This window comes from Amblyraja radiata, chromosome 5 (genome assembly GCF_010909765.2).
Source record: "Amblyraja radiata isolate CabotCenter1 chromosome 5, sAmbRad1.1.pri, whole genome shotgun sequence".
Taxonomy (NCBI): domain Eukaryota; kingdom Metazoa; phylum Chordata; class Chondrichthyes; order Rajiformes; family Rajidae; genus Amblyraja; species Amblyraja radiata.
The window spans coordinates 84,397,914-84,413,077 of NC_045960.1; positions in this window are offsets into that span (position 1 = coordinate 84,397,914).

Consider the following 15,164-nt stretch of genomic DNA (forward strand, 5'->3'; position numbering starts at 1 on the left):
AGACCACACCTGGAGTATTGCGTACAGTTTTGGTCTCCAAATCTGAGGAAGGACATTATTGCCATAGAGGGAGTGCAGAGAAGGTTCACCAGACTGATTCCTGGGATGTCAGGACTGTCTTATGAAGAAAGACTGGATAGACTTGGTTTATACTCTCTAGAATTTAGGAGATTGAGAGGGGATCATATAGAAACTTACAAAATTCTTAAGGGGTTGGACAGGCTAGATGCAGGAAGATTGCTCCCGATGTTGGGGAAGTCCAGGACAAGGGGTCACAGCTTAAGGATAAGGGGGAAATCCTTTAAAACCAAGATGAGAAGAACATTTTTCACACAGAGAGTGGTGAATCTCTGGAACTCTCTGCCACAGAGGGTAGTCGAGGCCAGTTCATTGGCTATATTTAAGAGGGAGTTAGATGTGGCCCTTGTGGCTAAGGGGATCAGAGGGTATGGAGAGAAGGCAGGTACGGGATACTGAGTTGGATGATCAGCCATGATCATATTGAATGGCGGTGCAGGCTCGAAGGGCCGAATGGCCTACTCCTGCACCTAATTTCTATGTTTCTATGTTGTATTAATCATCAGTAAATTCACGCTTTATTCCCCTTTTTTCATTACTTAGAAACATAGAAACATAGAAATTAGGTGCAGGAGTAGGCCATTCGGCCCTTCGAGCCTGCACCGCCATTCAATATGATCATGGCTGATCATCCAACTCAGTATCCCGTACCTGCCTTCTCTCCATACCCTCTGATCCCCTTAGCCACAAGGGCCACATCTAACTCCCTCTTAAATATAGCCAATGTGGCCTCGACTACGAGTTCCAGAGATTCACCACTCTCTGTGTGAAAAAAGTTCTTCTCATCTCGGTTTTAAAGGATTTCCTTAAGCTGTGACCCCTTGTCCTGGACTTCCCCAACATCGGGAGCAATCTTCCTGCATCTAGCCTGTCCAACCCCTTAAGAATTTTGTAAGTTTCTATAAGATCCCCTCTCAATCTCCTAAATTCTAGAGAGTATAAACCAAGTCTATCCAGTCTTTCTTCAGAAGACAGTCCTGACATCCCAGGAATCAGTCTGGTGAACCTTCTCTGCACTCCCTCTATGGCAATAATGTCCTTCCTCAGATTTGGAGACCAAAACTGTACGCAATACTCCAGGTGTGGTCTCACCAAGACCCTGTACAACTGCAGTAGAACCTCCCTGCTCCTATACTCAAATCCTTTTGCTATGAAAGCTAACATACCATTCGCTTTCTTCACTGCCTGCTGCACCTGCATGCCTACTTTCAATGACTGGTGTACCATGACACCCAGGTCTTGCTACATCTCCCCTTTTCCTAGTCGGCCACCATTTAGATAATAGTCTGCTTTCCAGTTTTTGCCTCCAAAATGGATAACCTCACATTTATCCACATTATACTGCATCTGCCAAACATTTGCCCACTCACCCAGCCTATCCAAGTCACCTTGCAGTCTCCTAGCATCCTCCTCACAGCTAACACTGCCCCCCAGCTTAGTGTCATCCGCAAACTTGGAGATATTGCCTTCAATTCCCTCATCCAGATCATTAATATGACAGTTTCTAAAATCGGTGCACACAATGCTTTGGGGCCCGTTTGAATGGGTGAAAAATACATCAATTCCAAATATCGCTGCACTTAGCCCAGTAGAGTTATTTTCTTTACTCGTTTCAATTCGCATAAAATCAAATGACAATACAACATGAAGATTCTTGCCACAAAATTTTAGGACATCGAACAAGGGCAGGACCTACACATAAAATGGTAGGCCTCTGTGTAGTGTTGTAGTGCAGAGGGATCTAGGAGTACAGGTGCATGTTTCCTTGATGGTCGAGTCGCAAGTGAATAAGATTGGCACTTTGGCCATCAGTCAGAGTATAGAAGTTCGGAGGCCATGTTGCCGTTGTATAAGACATTGGTGTGACCGCATTTAGAATATTATGTTCAGTTCTGGGCACCATGTTATAGGAAAGATATTGTCAATCTTGAAAGGGTTTAGAAAAAAATTACGAGGATGTTGCCAGGACTAGAAGGTGTGAGCTATTGGGAGGGATTGAGTAGGCTTGGTCTCTATTCCATGGATTGCAGGAGGATGATGGATGAACTTATAGAGATGTACAAAATCATGAGAGGAATAGATCGGGTAGATGCACAGAGTAGGAGAATGGATGACCAGAGGACAAAGGTTCAAGATGAATGGGAAATGATTTAATAGGAATCTGAGGGATAACATTTTCACACAAAGGGGGGGACGGGGGTGTATGGAACAAGCTGCCAGAAGAGGTAGTTGAGGCTGGGACTATCCCATCATTTATGAAACAGTTAGACAGGTACATGGATAGGACAGGTTTAGCGGGATATGGGACCAAGCGCAGGCAAGTGGGACTAGTGTAGCTGGGACATTGTTGGCTGGTGTGGGCATTGGGCCGAAGGGCCTGAATCCACACTGTATCACTCTATGACTCTATCTCTGGAGAACATGGATAGGTAACGTTTCGGGTCAGGAGCCTTCTTCATACTGACTGAGCGTGGTGAAAAAAAAAGCTAGAAGAAGGCAGTAGCAAGGCAAAGGCCGGCAAGTAATGGTGGATACAGGTGACAGGGGGTTGATAGGCAGAAGGTTGGAGAGAGGCCTGAGATGAAAAGACAAAAGGTGTGAGACAAAAGGATTGAAGAATTGTGAATTGTAAAGCTAGAGGGAGGAATTTAGGTGGAAGGGGAGGGGGAGAGGTTGAAATAGCTAGAATCCAAGTTTGGGGGGGGGGGGGGGAGAAAGGGAGGGTGTGAGTGATGGAGGAGAATAGGGGGGGGGGGGGGGGGAGGTTAAGTTACCTAAAATTGGAGAATTCAATGTTCTTATTGTTAGGTTGTAAACTACTCAAGCAGAATATGAGATGCTGTCCCTCTAGTTTGAAAGTGGTCTCACTGGCGATGGAGGAGGCCCAAGACAGAGAGGTCAGTATGGGATTAGGAAGAGTTTTTCATGAAATGGCCACCGAGTTTACGCTTGGTCTCACCGATGTACTGGAAGCCACATCGGAAACTCCGGATGCAGTAGATGAGGTTAGAGGAGATGCGCGTGAAGGACTGGGTTTACTTGGAAGGACTGCTGGGGTCCCTGGATAGAGGTGAGGGTGGAGGTACAGAGGCAGGTCTTCCATCTCCTGCGGTTGCAGGGAAAAGTACCTGGGGAGGAGATGGTTTAGGTGAGAAGAGATGAGATGAGTTAACCAAGAAGTTCCAGAGGAAGCAGACTCTATGGACGACGGAAAGGGGTGGGGATGGGAAAATGTGACCGAAGGGATCACTGGGTTGTAAGCTGGCCAAATGAAATATGAGGTGCTAAACCAAACGCAGATTGGGTGATCATTTCACTGAACACCTACGCTCGCTCAGTCCACCTTGGCCTACGTGATCTCCCAGTTGCCAAGCATTTTAATTCCCTTTCCCATTCTCATACTGACCTTTTCTTTCCTGAAGAAGGGACCTGACCAAGGAAGTCACCTATCCATATTCCATTCCATGAGATGCTGCCTGACCCATCGGGTTACTCCAGCACATTATGTCTTTTACTGGTGAACATCTGGTAGACCAGAGTCCCAACCCAAAACATCACCTATCCATTCCTTCCACAGTGCTGTCTGACCCGCTGAGTTACTCCAGCATTTGATCTTGTAGCCCAGGTTGCTTTCACCAACAGGTGCCTCTCAACATTGCTTTGAACACAGACAGGATACAGGCTGTGAATGAAAATTAATCTCAGGTGACTCCCAGCTAATGGGTGAAACAACATGAAATAAAAGGAGGAGAAAAATTGGACAGACAGTAAATATTTAAGCACTCAGATCATACCTTGGCAACGTGATCCTATCTCTGCAAAGTAAATCATGAAAAAAGGCTCAACTACAACTTCCAACAACTTACCTGGATCAGAAAAACGGCAGATATCGGTGCCGTTTCGGACAAGCTGCTTGAGATCCTCAAGGCTCTCGCAATTTCGCGAGCTCCCGCAGCTGCGGGAATCCAGGACTTTAAACTTTCCCACACTGGCTGTGGAACTCCCGACCCGACTGCGGATCACAGGTACTGTACCTTGAAACCCCGGGATGACCCCCAGAGCCGACGGGCTGGATCTCCCAGCAACAACGGAGCTGCAGTTGCCGACTTTGAGGGAACCCCTGTTCGTTACGGAGCTGGAGCTGCCGTCTGTGAGGGAATCCCCGTTCCAGCGCAGGTTCGCAGAAACAGCAGGTACAGCAAGAACAGCACCTGGAAACAAAGGGGAAGCCTCCATTGTGTCCGGAAACGTGGCCGTCGGGCAGGACTTCAGGTCAGAATGAAGCGCAGGGGCCTCCGGCCCCCTCTCCCTACTATCCTACTGGCTAATGTACAGTCCCTTGAAAACAAAGTGGAGGACTTAAGGGCAAGACTGCTTTATCAAAGGGAGCTGAGGGAATGCTCTGTGTTCTGTTTCACAGAGACATGGCTCACCCCCAGCTCCCCAGACTCAGCGGTCCAGCCTGAAGGGTTCTCCATCCACCGCATGGACCGTACCCTGGCATCTGGGATAGGGAGAGGAGGGGGCGTCTGCCTCATGGTCAACTCTGCGTGGTGTTCCGACGTGGCAGTCCTGTCCAACTCATGCTCTCCACACCTCGAACATCTGGCGGTGAAGTGCCGTCCCTTCTACCTCCCGAGAGAATTCACCTCCGTTATCCTGACCGCGGTCTACATCCCACCCCAGGCAGACGTCCGTCTGGCACTGGAGGAGCTGCAGGCCGTGGTCAACAAACACCAGACGTCTTACCCCGAGGCATTTACCACCATTGCTGGGGACTTCAATAAGGCGAACCTCAAGAAATCACTCCCCAACTTCCACCAACATGTCTCCTGCTGCACCAGAGGACCAAACACCCTCGACCACTGCTACACCACCATCAAGAATGCCTATCGTTCTATCCCTCGCCCTCACTTCGGTAAATCCGACCATACCGCGGTGCTGCTTCTTCCTGCCTACAAGCAGCAATTAAAGAGCGCACCCCCAGAAGTGAGGACAGCACAGAGCTGGTCGGGGGGGGCAGAAGAACAACTCCAGGACTGTTTGGAGTCTGTAGACTGGGCAATGTTCAAGGACTCGTCAACGGACTTGAACGAATACGCCACAGTCGTTACAGACTTCATAAAGAAATGTGTGGAGGACTGCATCCCTACAAAAACCTTCCGAGTGTTTCCCAATCAGAAACCTTGGATGAACTTTGAGATCCGCACTCTCCTGAAGTCCAGACACAGGGCATTCACCTCCGATGATACAGTGGCCTACATGAAGACCAGATACGACCTTGGTAAGGCCATCAGAAAGGCCAAAAGGGACTTCTGCTCCAAACTGGAGGACGAGACAGATGTTCGGATGCTGTGGCAGGGTCTGAATGCAATCACCTCCTACAAGGCAAAACCAGGAGGCTGCTCGAATGCCGGTGTAACATCACTCCCTGACGAGCTCAATGCATTTTACGCACGCTTTGACAGGGAGAATACTGATGTGCCTTCCCGATCCCCCATTCGCTGCGATGGCATTTCAGTCTCAGTCACAGAGGCCGATGTCAGGAAATCCTTCAGAGGGGTGAACCCCCGAAAAGCACATGGTCCTGATGGTATACCCGGCCGTGTTCTAAAAACCTGTGCGGACCAACTGGCGGGAGTTTTTACAGACATTTTCAATCTCTCACTTCTGAGGTCTGAGGTCCCCACCTGCTTTAAAAGGGCATCAATTATACCGGTGCCCAAGAAGAGTAAGGTGACATGCCTCAATGACTATCGACCAGTGGCACTAACGCCGGTGGTGATGAAGTGCTTTGAGAGGTTGATCATGGAGCAAATCAACTCCTACATCGACAAAAACCTGGACCCACTGCAGTTCGCGTACCGCCACAACAGATCAACGGTGGATGCGATCTCGCTGGCCCTCCACTCCGCACTGGACCACTTGGACAACAAAAACTCATATGTCAGGCTGTTATTCATTGATTACAGCTCGGCATTTAACACAATCATCCCCTCCAAACTGGTTACCAAACTCGCAGAACTGGGTCTCTGCGCATCCCTCTGCAACTGGATCCTCGACTTCCTCGTCCACAGACCACAGTCTGTTCGTATTGGTGGAAATGTGTCAGCCTCAATAACAATCAGCACGGGAGCACCTCAAGGCTGCGTGCTCAGCCCCCTGCTGTACTCACTCTATACCCATGACTGCGTAGCGAACCACAGTGCGAACTCCATCATCAAGTTCGCTGACGACACCACTATTGTGGGGCGTATCACTGATGGGGATGAGTCAGAGTACAGAAGAGAGATCGAGCAACTGTCCATATGGTGCCAGCGCAATAACCTGGCCCTCAACACCAGCAAAACCAAGGAACTGATTGTGGACTTTGGAAGGAGTAGGAGGGGGACCCACAGCCCCATTTATATCAACGGGTCGATGGTTGAAAGGGTCAAGAGCTTCAAATTCCTGGGCGTGCACATCTCTGAAGATCTTTCCTGGTCCGAGAACACTAATGCAATCATCAAAAAAGCACATCAGCGCCTCTACTTCCTGAGAAGATTACGGAGAGTCGGATTGTCAAGGAAGACTCTCTCTAACTTCTACAGGTGCACAGTCGAGAGCATGCTGACCGGTTGCATCGTGGCTTGGTTCGGCAATTTGAGCGCCCTGGAAAGGAAAAGACTACAAAAAGTAGTAAACACTGCCCAGTCCATCATCGGCTCTGACCTTCCTTCCATCGAGGGGATCTATCGCAGTCGCTGCCTCAAAAAGGCTGGCAGTATCATGAAAGACCCACACCATCCTGGCCACACACTCATCTCCCTGCTACCTTCAGGTAGAAGGTACAGGAGCCTGAAGACTGCAACAACCAGGTTCAGAAATAGTTACTTCCCCTCAGCCATCAGGCTATTAAACCTGGCTCGGACAAAACTCTGATTATTACCAACCACTTTCTGTTATTTGCACTATCAGTTTATTTATTCATGTGTGTATATATTTATATCATGGTATATGGACACATTTATCTGTTTTGTAGTAAATGCCTACTATTTTCTGTGTGCTTAAGCAAAGCAAGAATTTCATTGTCCTATACAGGGACACATGACAATAAACTAACTTGAACTTGAACTTGAACATTTGTTACTTCTATTGAAAATTAGATCACTCATTCACAATTCGTTATCGTGTTGAAAATCGTTTGCCTCTCTGATTATTTAGTGCACGAGCTTTGCTTTCTATTCAGAAACTCAGTTGAGAGCTGCAGCGAAAGGTTGTGTACCTTGGGCAGGCATGGTTTGTTCAGTGATAGAATGCAATCCCATTTTGCCTTTGCTGCTGTGGAAGGTTCATTGATACCTTCCACAATGTGGATCAGTGCAACGGCAAAACTATAGCAACGGGAGCGCCCATTCGGGTTTTGCTTGAAGGAAGCTTGGGCTGGTGAATTGGAGAAAGGAATCAATGCAGCCACCCACAAGATCCACCTTTTTCAAGGGAGTATGGAAGGTGCAAATATGGCTAAAATAAAATAACAGGGCAAACTTAAAGGCGCATACCCCTGACCATGTCAGTGTTTCTTTTATTTGTTAAGCCAGTAGTCAAGGCCAGTAGTTCCCTGGTTCCCTCCCACATATAAATATTTGCTGGTGGATTAATTGGCAACTGTAAACTGTCCCTACGTGGATGTGTGGCAGCAGAATCAAGGGGAGGTTGAGAGGGGGAGAGGGGGAGAGGGAGAGGGAGAGGGAGGGGAGAGGGATTTCTCTTCTCTTTCTCTTTTTTCTTTCTCTTTTCTCTGCTCTCTCTCTCTCATCTCTCTCTCTCTCTCTCTCTCCTCTCTCTCTCTCTCTCTCTCCTTGCTCTTCGCTGCTTTACTCTTTCTTCGCTTTTTCTATTCTCTTTGCCTTCTTTCTCTGTTCTCTTTCTCTCTCTCTCTCTCTCTCTCTCTCTTAATCTCTCTCTCTTCTCATCTCTCTCTCCTCTCTCATCCTCTCTCCTCTCTCTGCCCTTTACTCTCTCTCCTCTCTCTCTCTCTCTACTCTCTCTCTCTATCTCTCTTCCCCGTAACACCTACAGTGTAGTAATGGGGACATGGAATTGCTCCGAGTACTGCCATAGTTTCATTGGGAAAAATGGGCTTTCTATGTTATGAGAAATATGAAAAAAATGTGGATGTGAAGAGCATGGAGATTATTGAAATGATACTGCCTGTAAGGGAAATTCATTTTGTTGTCTCTAACTGAGACAATGACAATAAATTTGAATACAATACAATACAATACAATACAAAACTGTGGATGTTCAAGTTCAAGTTCAAGTGAGTTTATTGTCATGTGTCCCTGATAGGACAATGAAATTCTTGCTTTGCTTCAGCACACAGAACATGGTAGGCATTTACAACAAAACAGATCAGTGTGTCCATAAACCATTATATAAATATAAACACATGAATAAATAGACTGATAAAGTGCAAATAACGGATAATGGGTTGTTAATGATCAGAGTTTTGTCCGAGCCAGGTTTAATAGCCTGACGGCTGTGGGGAAGTAGCTATTCCTGAACCTGGTTGTTGCAGTCTTCAGGCTCCTGTACCTTCTACCTGAAGGTAGCAGGGAGATGAGTGTGTGACCAGGATGGTGTGGGTCTTTGATGATACTGCCAGTCTTTTTGTAGTCTTTTCCTCTCCAGGGCGCTGAAGTTGCCGAACCAAGCCACGATGCAACCGGTCAGCATACTCTCTGCTGTGCACCTGTAGAAGTTAGAGAGAGTCCTCATTGACAAACCGACTCTCCGTAATCTTCTCAGGAAGTAGAGGCGCTGATGTGCTTTCTTGATAATTGCATTAGTGTTCTCGGACCAGGAAAGATCTTCAGAGATGTGCACGCCCAGGAATTTGAAGTTCTTGACCATTTCAACCATCGACCCGTTAATATAAACGGGACTGTGGGTCCCCATCCTACTCCTTTAAAAAGTCCACAATCAGTTCCTTGGTTTTGCTGGTGTTGAGGGCCAGGTTATTGTGCTGGCACCATATGGACAGTTGCTCGATCTCTCTTCTATACCAAATTTATACCTAAGATATCTGAAGATATCTGAAAAGTTCATAAGTTCTAAGAGCAGTTAGGCCATTTGGCCCATCAAGTCTACTCTGCCATTCAATCATGGCTGTTCTATCTTTCCCTCTCAACCCCATTCTCCTGCCTTTGCCCATAACCCCAGACACCCTTACCAATTAAGAATCTGTCAATCTCTGAAAAGACCTCTGAAGAAGGTTCCCGATCCGAAATGTCACCCATCCTTTTTCAGCAGAGATGATGTCTGGCTCGCTGAGTTAGACCACCGCTTTGTGTCTTTCTTTGAGATAGACTGATTCCTGGCTGCTGTGGTTCTTGACAGCTGCTCAAAGGTGATCATCTGGGTAGTGGCGCGTGCTCATCTGCATGCTGCTGATTCCCATGCTGATGGCTTCTGCAATGGGTTGAGGAACCTGGTCATATCGGCCCTGCCCAAGAGCCTTTGGGCAGCAGCTCAGGATATGTTACAACGTCCCCTTATCTGAGCATTGCGAGCAATCCGGATATTCTGCTTTGCCCCAGAGGAAGTTTTGATGAACTGGGAAAGACATCATACACTGCCTGGACCAGGAATGTGATACACTGTGGTTCATCTTGCCAGAGCTCATTCCTTGTGACTTTTCGGCCCATGGCCTGTTCCCACCTTGTCCAGGCTCCCTGATGCCTCAAGCCAACCGCTGTGGTAGACCTCTTCTACTCCACAGCTGCCTTCTCTTCCTCCTGGACCAGCCTGCACCTCTCCTTCCCCTTGGCCTTGTCAAACTGGAGAGTTGGGAAGATTTGGGAATTGGTATTGACATGGATAGAAAATTGGTAGGAATTTTAATTTGTAAATTTTTAATTTAACCTTTATTTAACCAGGAGAAGTCTCATTGAGATTAAAAATCTATTTTACAAGAGAGTCCTGGCCAAGACGGGCAGCAGCACAGTTCCACAGTTACAGACAATAATTTAAAAACAACAGAGAACATATAAATAGAATCACAGTCAGAACATCATCAAACAAAGCATGTACAGACAGAAGAGCCCACTTCAACATCATTAAGAAGGGATTTAAATCTGTTTATAGAAACCAGCTCCTTAAGTTTCAGTTCATTCTGCAGCTGGTTCCATGCGAAGGGAAGCAGCATAACTAAATGCCCTTTTCCACAATTCAGTACGGACTTTAGGTACAGTTAGTAAGAACAAGTCCTCAGAGCGGAGCTGATAAGTTCCTGTGCTTTTTCGAATTACATACTTCTGCAGGTATGAAGGAAGAACACCGAGGATAGTCTTATAAATAAGGATATGCCAATGATGGAGTCTGCGGGTGGACAGGGCAAACCATCCAACTTGAGCATACAAAGAGCAGTGGTGCGTGAGGGTTTTAAAATTAGTAACAAATCTCAGTGCTCCGTGGTAGACCGTGTCCAAAGACTGTAGGCATTTTGAAGATGCATTCATATATAAAACATCACCATAGTCCAACACAGACATAAACGTTGCAGCAACAAGTCTTTTTTTGGCTTCAAAAGAAAAACAAGATTTGTTTCTAAAGTAAAAACCTAATTTTATCTTTAGATTTTTCACAAGTTGCTGGATATGAGGTTTAAAAGAGAGAGAATCGTCAATTATAATTCCCAGATATTTATATTGAGACACAGATTCAATCACAGAGCCCTGCAAAGTGGTGATAGGAGGGAGGTCCGAGGGCTTTGATTTAGCTTTAGTGAACAGCATGAGCTTTGTCTTGTCAGCATTTAAAACAAGTTTTAAATCACACAGGTTACGTTGCAGTGTTAAAAGCAGTTTGGAGCTGACAGAGAGCCTGATTTGGGGTAGACGCAGAGCAATATATCACTGTGTCGTCAGCATAAAAGTGAAAATTTGCGTTCGGAGCTTTATGATCTAGACTATTAATATAAATAGTAAATAATAAAGGTCCTAGAACCGATCCCTGTGGCACACCCTTGGCTACATTAAGAGAGCTAGAAGTAATACCTTCTGCTCGCACACACTGGGATCTGCCTGATAGATAGTTTTTAAACCAACAGACAGCTTGATCAGACAAACCGATGCTGCATAGTCTTTGTAACAATAAGGCATGATCCACAGTATCGAAAGCCTTTGATAGGTCAATGAAAAGGGCTGCACAGTGTTGCTTATTGTCTAAAAATTCAATAAAATCATTTACCACTTTTAAAGCAACTATATTATTTCCTAAAACCAGATTGAAATTCAGATAAAATACTGTTAGTTGATAAAAAGTCCTTCAGTTGTTGGTTTACAATGGATTCCAGCACCTTAATTAAAACAGACAGTTTGGAGATGGGCCTATAGTTGTTTAGCACAATGGGGTCCCCCCCTTTTAACAGTGGGAGAACAAAGGCAGATTTCCAAATAAGGGGAATTTCATTTGTCTCCAGGGATAGATTAAAAAGATAAGTCAGAGGCAATGCAATAAAATCAGCGGCTAACTTTAGGAAGTAAGGCTCAAGGTTGTCTGGACCTGCCCATTTTTTTGTGTCTAAATATCTCAGGGCCTTATGCACCTCTGAAAGTGTAACAGCGTCAAAAGTAAACGCTTGTCCCTCAAAAAAACAACTACTATCAGAGCAAGCAGAGGAGCCTTGAGCTGTGTTTTGAGAGTTGAAAAGTGAACCAGAGGCAATGAAATGCTCATTAAAACAACCAAGCATGTCAGCCTTTTCATAAATTTGGGTAGAGTCTTTGACAATGCATGGAGGTAGCTCAATAACATTTTTATTTCCAGTTATTGAAATTTTTGGTTTTCCAGAATTTCAACGGATTGTTTAGGTTATTTGAAGTTTCAGTAAGGAAATGATCAGCTTTGGCTTTTCTAATTGCAACTGAGCTTGCATTTCGCAGCTGCCTAAAGAGCAACCAGTCTGATCCAAGACCAGTACTCCTGGCTTTAGACCATGCCACTTTGCGCTCATGGAGTAAAATTGATAACTCTGACGTGAACCATGCATTATCCCTGCCCCTTATTCTATACTTCCTAAAAGGAGCGTGCTTGTTAACAATTTCAATAAAACCATCATAAAAGAATTTCCAGGCATTTTCAACATCAGGAATTACATTAATTTTCTCCTAGCCAAAGAGAAACAGGTCATGAAAAAATGCTTGCTCCACAAAATGTTTCATGTCCCACTTTTAGGGACATTAAAGGGACCCTTAGAATGGCAGGTGGGGTGGTGGGGTGGCGCAAGGCTCGGTTCTGGAACTGGAGCTATTTACAATATATACAGTATTAATGATTTAGATGAAAGAATTAAAAGTAACATTAGCAAATTTGCAGATGACACAAAGCTGGGGATGCAGGGTGACTTGGATAGGTTGGGTGAGTGAGCAGATGCATGGCAGATGCAATATAATGTGGATAAATGTGTGGTTATCCACTTTGGTGGCAAGAACAAGAAGGCAGATTATTATCTGAATGGTGTCAGATTAGAAAAAAAGGAAGTGCAACGAGACCTGGGTGCCCTTGTACATCAGTCACTGAAAGTAAGCATGCAGTGGCATGAAAGGTACAGCAGGCAGTGAAGAAAGCTAATGGCATGTTGGCCTTCATAATGAGAGGATTTGAGTATAGGAGCAAAGAGGTCCTTCTGCAGTTGTACAGGACCCTGGTGAGACCACATCTGGAGTATTGTGTGCAGTTTTGGTCTCCTAATTTGTGGAAGGACATTCTTGCTATTGAAGGAGTGTAGCGTAGGTTCACAATGTTAATTCCCGGGATGGCAGGACTGTCATATGTTGAAAGAATGGAACAACTGGAATTTAGGATGAGAGGTGATTTTACAGAAACATATAAAATGATTAAGGGATTAGACAAGCTAGATGCAGGAAACATGTTCCCGATGTTGGGGAGTCCAGAACCAGGGGCCACAGTTTAAGAATAAGGGGTAGGCCATTTAAAACTGAGATGAGAAAAAACTTTTTCACGCAGAGAGTTGTGAATTTGTGGAATTCTCTGCCTGAGAAGGCAGTGGAGGCCGATTCACTGGATGCATTAAAAGGATAGTTAGATTGAGCTCTTGGGGCTAACGGAATCAAGCGATATAGGGAGAAGGCAGGAAATGGGTACTGATTGTGGATGATCAGCCATGATCACATTGAATGGCGGTGCTGGCTCAAAGGGCCGAATGGCCTGCTCCTGCCATTTCTCATTCTACAGATGCGGCTGACCTGCTAGGTGTTTCTCGTATTTTTTGGTTTTCATTTCAAATTGGTAGCATTTGCTTTATTTTTTCTTTTTGTCGATAACATGTTGTTGGATGCTGTTGATGGCCTTGAATATCCAGACTCCACAATAGGCAGCACAGTAAAAGTCGCAGCTGTTATGGCCAAGCAGACCAAGAGCAACCTGAAGGAGAACATCAACATTGTGAGTCTACCAAACTCGTGACCATCCTACGTTCTATAGTCGTGAAGTATAGTATATCTTTATTGTCATTTTCCTGAGTACTCACATACCCAGAGGAAACAAAAAAACGTTGCTCAACCAGTGTCCATTCAGTGTGCAGTAAAAAATAAATAGAAATAAAAATACATATATCATGAACAAATTAAACACTCTACTCTCTACTAAACATCAACAGGCGTTCCGATCGGCAGCGGCACGACAGTGGCTCTGCTGCAGTGTGACCAGGTTGGTGGTTGGTGCGCGATACTTTGGCAGATGTGGAGAGCATAATCCAGGCTTGGGTAAATGTCTGACCATTTCCATCTTTGCTACATCAAGTGTATCCTCGGGTCTCTAGTGAGGCAAGAGCATCAACTCGAAAGTTTTGAAGATTGTCAAGTTTGTCGCATTCCTTATGAAGCCCACAACAGTTGCAGTGGATTTGCCGCCTTTCATCAGATACTGTAGCTGTATTCCTCAGGACATTGGATGGTGAACTGGGCGCTGGTCATGACCTGTTCAGCATCCATATTTCCACTCCAAGGAGGACTTTAAGTGATAGAAGAAGACGTCACGCATTGACACCAATAATTGTAGGACAGATAATAATGGTAAGGAACTCTGTTTAGGAAGGCAGAGGAAGAGGCAGTAGAAGGAGAAATAGCTGAGAAGAGGGGCCTGAGAAAGCAGATGCAAGCTGACAGCACCTTTGGGGCGCATTGCACCAACTGCAGCAAGCATTGCAGTGACTGCCATTCCAAATTAGAGATCCTTAGGTACCACAGATCACATTCATAGAAACATAGAAACATAGCAAATAGGTGCAGGAGTAGGCCATTCGGCCCTTCGAGCCTGCACCGCCATTCGATATGATCATGGCTGATCATCCAACTCAGTATCCAATCCCTGCCTTCTCTACATACCCCCTGATCCATTTAGCCACAAGGGCCACATCTAACTCCCTCTTAAATATAGCCAATGAACTGGCCTCAACTACCTCTGTGGCAGAGAATTCCACAGATTCGGTGTAAAAAATGATTTTCTCATCTCGGTCCTAAAAGACTTCCCTCTTATCCTTAAACTGTGACCCCTAGTTCTGGGCTTCCCCAACATCAGGAATAATCTTCCTGCATCTAGCCTGTCCAACCCCTTAAGAATTTTGTAAGTTTCTATAAGATCCCGCCTCAATCTTCTAAATTCTAGCGAGTACAAGCCGAGTCTATCCAGTCTTTCTTCATAGGAGTCCTGCCATCCCTGGAATCAGTCTGGTGAACCTTCTCTGCACTCCCTCTATGGCAAGAATGTCTTTCCTCAGATTGGGAGAAAGAATTAGATTAGAAGATTAGGAAAATTAGATTAGAAGATTAGGAAAATCTTTCCTCAGATTAGGATCAACACAAAGTGAACCAATGAAGCACATAGCATCCTCTTGCAGATCAAAATACTATCCGAGCAAATAGTCTGATTCAGTTTTAGACAGGGGCCAAAGCAAGGATTCAGCAGTGGCTAGGGGCTAGTTTTTGTGAGAAGAAACCCAATTCTTCAATGTGTGGGAAGACCTATTGGAGAGGCCTTTATTTGTGCAAGGATTGCCCACAAGTAAAGGCTAACTGTTTAAT